Genomic DNA, 8,266 nt, shown 5'->3' with positions numbered 1-8,266 from the left:
CCCTCCCTCCTCCTCTTCAGTAAGTTCTGCTGGCATTGAACTTGCCACAGCATTCTCTGTCTTCCCCATCCTTATCTATGCCCCCCTGTATGCTTTAAGGACTTTGTTACCATCTCTGCCCCTCTGCTGTTTCTAAGTTGCCCCTCAGCTACTTCTTGGAAAACTTAGGTAAAGTATTCTATAACAATTATTTGGCTTTAAAAGCACACCCATCCTGGAGCACAGGATGGGCACAAGAACACACAATGGAGGAAAGACAGCATCTTCAACAAATGGTGCTGGCAAAACTGGGCCTCCACCTGTAGAAGAATGAAATCGGACTCTCACCATGCACAAAAGTGAACTCCAAATGGATCAAAGACCTTAATACGAAATCTGAAACTGCTAGAAGAAAACATAGGTAGTACCCTATAAGATATAGGTGTAGGAAAGGATTTTCTAATCGGACATTAGTTGTTCAGGCATTAAAGTTAACAATCAACAAATGGGACCTCATTAAACTAAAATGCTTCTGTACAGCAAAATAAACAACCAAGGAAATGAAGAGGAAACCCACTGAGTGGGAGAAAATCTTCACCTGCTACACATCCGACAGAGGGTTAATATACAAAATATATGAAGAACTCAAATATCAAAGAAACAAGAAAATAAATCACCCAATAAAAAGATGGCTAAGGACATGAACAGAGAGTTCTCAACCAAAGAAATAAAAATGGCTAAGAAACACCTTAAAAGTACTCAACAGCCTTAGTAATTAGAGAAATGCAGATCAAAACCCCTTTAAGATTTCATCTTACCCCAGTCAGACTGGCTAAGGTCAAGAGAAGAAGACACTAAATGCTGGCAAGGTTTTAGAGAAAGGGGAATACTCATTCACTGTTCATGGGAACGCAAACTCATGTAACCCGGGCCTCAGAACAGAAGGTTATCCCAGCTGGAGCACCAAGCACCAGAGGTGTCTCCTTTGCTGGCCAAGCCCTGCCCCAAGGCATAGCACTACAGGCTCTTGGAAGAAAACCTACATATATGGGCATATCTGTGATATGTGGGCATAAACACTCTGCAGTAGACACACCAACATACAGTGTAGCATGAGTTCCAGGGCCCAGATGATTTTCAGTCTTCTTGACTTTCTCACCATGTGGCAAAGAAGATAAGGATGAGTTCTATACACCAGGAAGTGTACAGGAGGGTACCCAAGACTTTGGTGGTTGTCAGCCAGAGACTCAAGCTGCCCCAGCTCCAAATAACCATTCTGAAGGCTAAGAAGTCACGACCTGTGTACATGTTCAAGATCCTTATGCATGTGAAGAAGGCATTCTGGTATGAATTATAGTCCAGCCCCTGTCCACCCATGTTCCCATTTTCCTTTTCATCCACTCAGGTGCCACTGACCATCATCATCACCCTCATTCCCACGTTCCCTCAACATTCTCGTCCTTAACTGGACAGCAATAAGTCAACCATAGTATTTGGTTTCTCCACTTGCTTTGCACCTATACTTGAATATGGCTGGAGGAAAATGCTTAGCCTTTATGTTCATTCTCACTTCAGACATCTGCCAGCAAGCTGCAGGGGGTTCCGACGCTGCCTGCTGATCAGTCTCTAGCCCAGTAGTGCCCCCACTCTGTTGGATGGATAGTTCATGCTTTCTCTCTTTCCCCAAACCCGCAGCTCCTTCTCTGCCATCTTCAACTTGCTTTTGATCTCACTGAGAATACACAGGAAATGCAAGATGCTGTCCCCACCTGCACTGGGACATCTGCACTGGGACAGCTGCTCACTTCCTAGCATCTGAGCCCCTCACCTCTGCCTCCCACCAATCACTAGGGATGAACAGCCTGTGCTGCTAGTCAAGGTCAACCTGGTACACAGGTGCTGGGTCCCAGCTCTGCCAACCTGGTCCAAGGCTTCCTTTCAGTAACCTCCTCTCTATTTTAAATCAAGATGAAATTCACAGGATATACTAGTAACCCTTTTAAAGTATATATACTTCAGAAGTGTTTAGTACATTTACAATGTAGCAACTACTGCCAATCTCCCGTTTCAAACCTTTTTCATCATCTTGGAAGAAAACCTGAACCCTTAGTGACCACTTCCCATTCCCTTTCACCCAATGCCCTGGGAAACATCAATTTGTTTTGTCTCCATGGTTTACCAATCCAGATAGTTCACAGAAAAGGAATCACACCATATGCAATTGTATGTGTCTAGCTTTTTTCCCCTGTAACCTGATATTTTCAAGTTTTACTTATATTGTGGCATGTGTAAGTAACCTCATTTCTTTTTATGGCTGAAGGGAAAACTCTGTGTGCACATTACACAGCCTCGTGTTTGTCTACCCACAGATGGACATTTGGGCTGCTTCTGAGCTTTAGCTAATGTGAGCACAGCTGCTATGAACATTCATGAACAAATGTTTCAGATTCTGCCTTCAACTCCTTTACAGATATACCTAGGAGTGTGTTGCTGGGTTACATGTAATTCTCTGTTTAACTTTTCGGGAAACCATAGTTTCCACAGCAGCAGCTCCGTCCTCCACTCCCACCAGCCATGCACAGGGCTCCTCGTTTGTGTCACACCTGGGGGGTTTCTGCAGCATGGTGCTGTGGGTCAAGAGTGTGATGAGAAGCACTTCCTGGACATAGCCTCAGGTCTCGCAAGTGGTGAGCAGTTCGTAAGGAGAAAGCCTGGGGTCACACCAGGGAGGAGGAAGAGCTGAGGTCTAAAGGAAGGGGTGAGTGGGAACCCAGAGGAGAGAAAACCAACCCTGGGATCTGCAGCATCTGCTGGCTGAAAAGTTTGGTCCATGCATTTGCACCTTTTAAAAAAGTTATTTTTATTTTTATGTGAATGTTTTTGCCTGTATGTCTGTATGTGCACCATGAGAGTGCAGTTCCCACAGAGGCCAGAAGGAGGAGTCAAAAGTCCTGGAGCTGGAGTTACAGATGGATATGTGCTATCAATTGAGTGCTGGGAATCAAACCCAGGTCCTCTGCAAGAGCAGCCAGTGCTCTTAATCACTGAGCCATCTCTCCAACCCCTACATTTGCATCTTTATGTGGGTCACAGTCCAAACCTCAGTAGGAAGGTCATTATTTTCCACATTATTCATTCATTAATTCAGCAAACATTTGTTTCAGCAAACACTGAGCTTTTTACTTCCCTGTTATTCATGTTGAATACACAGAAAAAGTGAAAACATTGTTTTCATTCCCTGAAGAGACTTTATCATACTAGGAAGCAAACCCAGAAATCCTAACAATACTTTCACACATAAAGATAAAATGCACAAGCCCACATAGTCCCAGGAGGTAGAACAGAAATCCTTACAGAAGACAGTTTGAAAGCATCCTTGGTGGACCCAACCAGATCTGGATCCTTTCTTCTTCCAGGTTGATTCTATCTCCCAGTACCCTGGCAGGGAAATCAAGGTAGAGTTCTAACACCAAAGTGAGGTGACAAAAAGCAACAAATACAGGGGATGCCTGGATTTGAACCAGGGACCTCTTGATCTGCAGTCAAATGCTCTACCGCTGAGCTACATCCCCATCCCTACCAGTAACTTATATAAACCCCTTTAGTCTTTATAGCCACATACACTTGCCCCAATAAATCCATTTGTCATTCCTGTTGGACAAAGACGCTGAATACACTGAGACAGTCTTGGGATCAGGGGCAGGGCAGGCATGAGCTTGTTTTCAGTCACTTTCTTCTGTGAACTCTCTTGTTCACTGATGGTTTTGTTTCTTAAGGTCCCCTCACAGCCTCATTTGGTAAATCAGGGAGATTTTTGACTTGGACTTCTGTTTAGTAAGGCCCAGATGCTCTCCCCAAGGAACAGCTGCTATTGTAAATATTTCCTGTACCATAAATGGCTCCTGGGTCTCTTGAATCAACAGACCAGGGTAGATCAGTGCAAGAGCCCTTCATCAAGGAAAGAATCCAGCTGTGATCAGGACCCCAGGATGGGAAGGAGAGCTGGTTCTGCTGGAGAACTGCCATGGGGACTCAAACTAGTGAATGAAGGACTTGGGGTTCAGTCACCAGCCTACAAAGAGGTGATGAGACCAGCTTCTGGGGAGGATTTCTTCTCTTTGGAAGATTCCAAAGGTCCAAGCTGCTCCAAGTGCAAGAACAGACAGGGGCCCATGCTAGGGAGTTTGAGCACGAGGTGCAGACAGACACATTCAGGAGGGCACAACTGAATCTCAAGTAGCGATGTGGAGGGTGACCCTTGTCACCACTCCCCAAGGTTATAGCTCAGGAGTCCAGAGTCTGATGGTCACATTGTCAGTGATACAATCTTGGCTTTTATCTATGAGCCCTAGTCTTTGAAACCCTGTTTGCTCTCGCCTTCACATTCTCCAAAGTAGAATTCTGTGAGATTTTCAGAGAATTTCCTCTAACTTTCTTCTATGAATTCTGTAACCTCCGCTGCTCTCCTCTGTGCCCTGAGCAGGGTGTGCTGCTGTTAGGCAGCTCTTGTCCCTTACTGCTCCACAAGTGCTGGATGGCCATACTTCCCTGACTTGGAGTTCTAAGTCCTGGGCTCCGAGATGGCCACACCCACACGACTGTTTACCTCTTCTGCTGGAAATGTTTATCTCGCCAGGGGTCTGGCTGCCTCTCTCTTGTCCACATGTTCTCAATATACTTTCAGATCAAGCCAGTTCATGCAAAGTGATTACACAGCCCTGTTACAACTGTGCCAAGTTCAGCAGTGTTCTTCTGATCCAGCTTGAGATACCAATGTTCCTGCCTCCAGCAGGGACTCATCCCTGTCCTAAGACATCTATCATCTTTGCCTCTGAGACCTGCCCCTCTGCTCCTTCTGCCACTCTAGTCAGGGACTTGCTCTTGGCAGAAGTTTCTTCAGATGGCTGCTCTTGGTTGGCATCCCGAGGCCCACCAAGGAGTTAGTTGTAACGCTTAGCGGTCCTCATCTTTGTTAGCATCCTGAGGCCTGCTGAGAACTCAGAGTTGTAATACCTGCTGGCAGCCACTCCCACTTGGCATTCTGTTTTGGAGCATCTGCTTTTCCATTTGAATTGTCAGTAGCACATGAATAAAGTCTGCCTCATGTTCTCACCCCTCAGTGTCTGTCCACTCTATTCTTCTGGGTGTCTAGACTAGAACCAGACAGAAGAATTGGCTATCTCAGTATCTTATGTGATTCTTATTTTTGCTTTTACAAATTTCCCCTTGCCTCAAACTCTTTGAGTTTGCTCATAGTGTACTATGGCACCCACATTCTCAGTGCAATGCTCTGCTGTTCCTAAATAATGGTGATTTGTCTCTGCAGATCATCGCTCTGTGATTTTACAAAACTTCATGATCTTGATAATCCTGAGGAGAGAAGACAAGGGAAAAAATGCAAATGTTCTAAAATCTTCCATGATGTTTGCGGAGCTTCAAATATCTATACAGACATCAGTGAGGATGAGGAAGGTGTGCTGTAAGGAGATGACTTTGAAAGAACAGCTGACATCTGGCAGAGGATCTGGGTCTGAGAAGGAATAGGGAGAAAGAAGCAGGGAGGTACCCTGCTCTTTGGGAGTCCAAGGGAAGAGATGCCAGTCTGAGCAAAGCTGAGAGTCATGTGCAGAGGGAGAAACTGTGAGAGGGCAGGAAACTGTCCAGAGCAGCTCAGGGCTGGTGGGATTGGCAAGAACCCTCAGGCGGGAAGGAAGGTGGGAAGGAGGTAAACAACACTAGAGGTATGTTCTTAGTATCTGGAGGAAGCAGGTGGCGTGAGAAAGGGCCAGGCCATCAATTCTAGCCAAAGCTCTAGGTGTTTAGAAAACTAGAACAGGCAGCCATTTCTTTTAGGGGAAAGCTCTATGTAAAAAAATTTTGAGCTGAGCTGGGCATGGTAGCACACGCCTGTAGTCCCAGCACTCAAGAGGCAGAGGCAGGCAGATCTCTGTGAGTTCAAGGCCAACCTGGTCTACATAGTGAGTTCCAGGACAGCTGGGGCTACAGGGAGACCCTGTCTCAAAAAGACAAAAAAAAATTTTTTTTTGAGCTTCTGGTTATCAAAAGTCACTGGTTTAAGGAAAAGGAATCTATGAAGCTCGTCACTGAAGATGAAAGCTCTGTCCTTTCCAATGCTCATACTGTGCATCAGAAGTTACGGGCACATAGCACTAATGACACAGAGGAAAAACACCTGTGCTACACGCTGTAGGCAAAGGCTCCAGGGACACTAGACATGGCCAGGCTCTGATTTAAATGATTTCCCGTATCATTTTGCCATATAGTGATCGAGACTTTCCTGTTGCCAGATAGTTTTATGATAAGAACTTGTTTTTAACTCAGTAACTTATATGCTTCTGTTGTTTATACAAAAGAATCATGGCATACATTTTAATTAGTTATGACAAAAGATCACAAAAGATGATTGGTGTGAAGGATGGTGAAAATTATGAATAACACTTCTGAATCATATGCTGTATGGCTAAAACCATCTCCAGTCTTCAGATTTGACACCCAAAAAACCCCATATATTCTCCAAACCAAGAAAACCACCACATATTTAGCTTTCTGGTGATTGATAGTTCTTTGATCCCTTCTGCAGAATTTTCCTTTTTTAAGAAGTTAAGGTGGGGGCTGGAGAGATGGCTCAGTGGTTAAGAGCACTGTCTGTTCTTGCAGAGGACCTGGGTTCAGTTCCCAGCATCCACATGATGGCTAACAACCATCCATAACTCCAGTTCCAGGGGGGTCTGACACCCTCTTCTGACCTCCGTGGGCTACCTACATACAGGTAATACACTCATAAACATAAAATAAAAATAACAATTTCCTTTTAAAAAGAAGGTAAGGTGTAGTATTGCCCTTAATTGTGCACTAACTAAATACAAGATAGAATCTGACCTTACCAAGTTGATCTTTCACCATAGGCAAGCTCTCTTAGATCTATGAGAGCTCTCTTACTGAGCCACAGATCCTGGTGCCTGAGATCATAATACTAATTCCACTCCTTCCCAGGGAGAATTTCTGGATAGAAATGGGGGAAATTAAGAAAACTAAGAGGCAATAAAATGCAATTTTCCCCAAAAGATGCTGGTTCAGTCTAGTTATGGACACTGCACACATACACTTGTTGTTCACATAGATACTGTAGACACAAATGAATGTCCAGAGCACAGATGCTGGGCAGGCACAGCTGGGATGACACAGTCCTGGCTGAGGAGGCTTCCAGGAAGTTCTGTAAAGCTGGTTTTCACCTCGGATGGGTCTAGAAGCCACTGGGAAGCTTTTACAGTGCTTGGGCCCCACCTAGGATGTACTGATTTAATTGGTCTGGGTGAGGCGTGGGAAAGGGTACTTTTATAGACTCTTCAGGTGACCCTAATTTATATGGGGTTCAGAACCACCACAATAAAGCCTCACCATTTGTTGGTTCTGGACAAAAAAAATGTATCCTAGTATCTACTAAGGAAGAAGAACTAGAAAGTCCAGTATCTATTTAAAAGGTTAAATCTAGGCTGGGGACTGGGAAGATGGCCAAGCATGGAAGGTACTTGCCTCACAAGCATGAAAAACTGAGTTGGGATTCCAAGGCCCCTTGTAAAGATCATACTGTGGCATCATGTATATGTAATCCCAGCACTGGAAAGGCATACACAGGAGGGCAAGGACAAGGAGAGGGGAGTTGGGGGAGGAGGACTTGCTGGTCAGCCAGTCTAGATGAGGTGGAAGAAGGGAAGAGAAGAAGGGGGTTGAGGGGACTGGCTAGCTAGCAGCCAGTCTAGCCAGTCATTGGACTCCAGGTCCAGCAAGAGACAGTCTTATAAAAAGAGCAATAAAGAAACCCATTGCTGATTCTGGCCCACATATATGAGTGTGCACCCTCCTGCAAAACAATATAAATATGAGTAGGGGGCACCTGGATTTGAACCAGGGACCTCTTGATCTGCAGTCAAATGCTCTACCCCTGAGCTATACCCCCATCTGCTAACATAAAGCTTCTGATAATTAATGTCTTTCATTTCTAGAGACACACCTACAACATTTGTAATCTATGTGTTGCCACTTTATGATGGAGGAAGGGCCTGGCGGAGGAAAACTATTGAGGACATGGCAGCCATGAAGCAAAGAGGCAAACAGGAACAACCAGGATCAAGACGCCCTTCAAAAGCACCTCTACTTCAGTCACCTACTTCCTCCAGCTAGCCCCACCCCTGAAAGTTTGCACTGCCTCCCAAAATAGATCCCACCAGCTGGGGACCAAGCCCTCAACCCATTAGCCCATGGGGAA

General features: G+C 45.1%; 2 non-coding genes across 2 annotated transcripts; both read right to left on the bottom strand.

The window, feature by feature from the left end:
* Window positions 1–3,479: 3,479 nt before the first annotated feature.
* On the bottom strand, window positions 3,480–3,551 carry Trnac-gca. The gene has a single exon. It is a non-coding gene; the product is annotated as a tRNA-Cys (tRNA).
* Window positions 3,552–7,885: 4,334 nt separating this feature from the next.
* Trnac-gca lies at window positions 7,886–7,957 on the bottom strand. Its single transcript has one exon. It is a non-coding gene; the product is annotated as a tRNA-Cys (tRNA).
* Between the last annotated feature and the right edge of the window lie 309 nt (window positions 7,958–8,266).

This window comes from Nannospalax galili, unplaced genomic scaffold (assembly GCF_000622305.1).
Source record: "Nannospalax galili isolate Female #2095 unplaced genomic scaffold, S.galili_v1.0 scaffold1217, whole genome shotgun sequence".
Taxonomy (NCBI): Eukaryota; Metazoa; Chordata; class Mammalia; order Rodentia; family Spalacidae; genus Nannospalax; species Nannospalax galili.
Note: the sequence above shows the minus strand (reverse complement) of the source record. Positions and strands in the feature narration are given on the sequence as shown.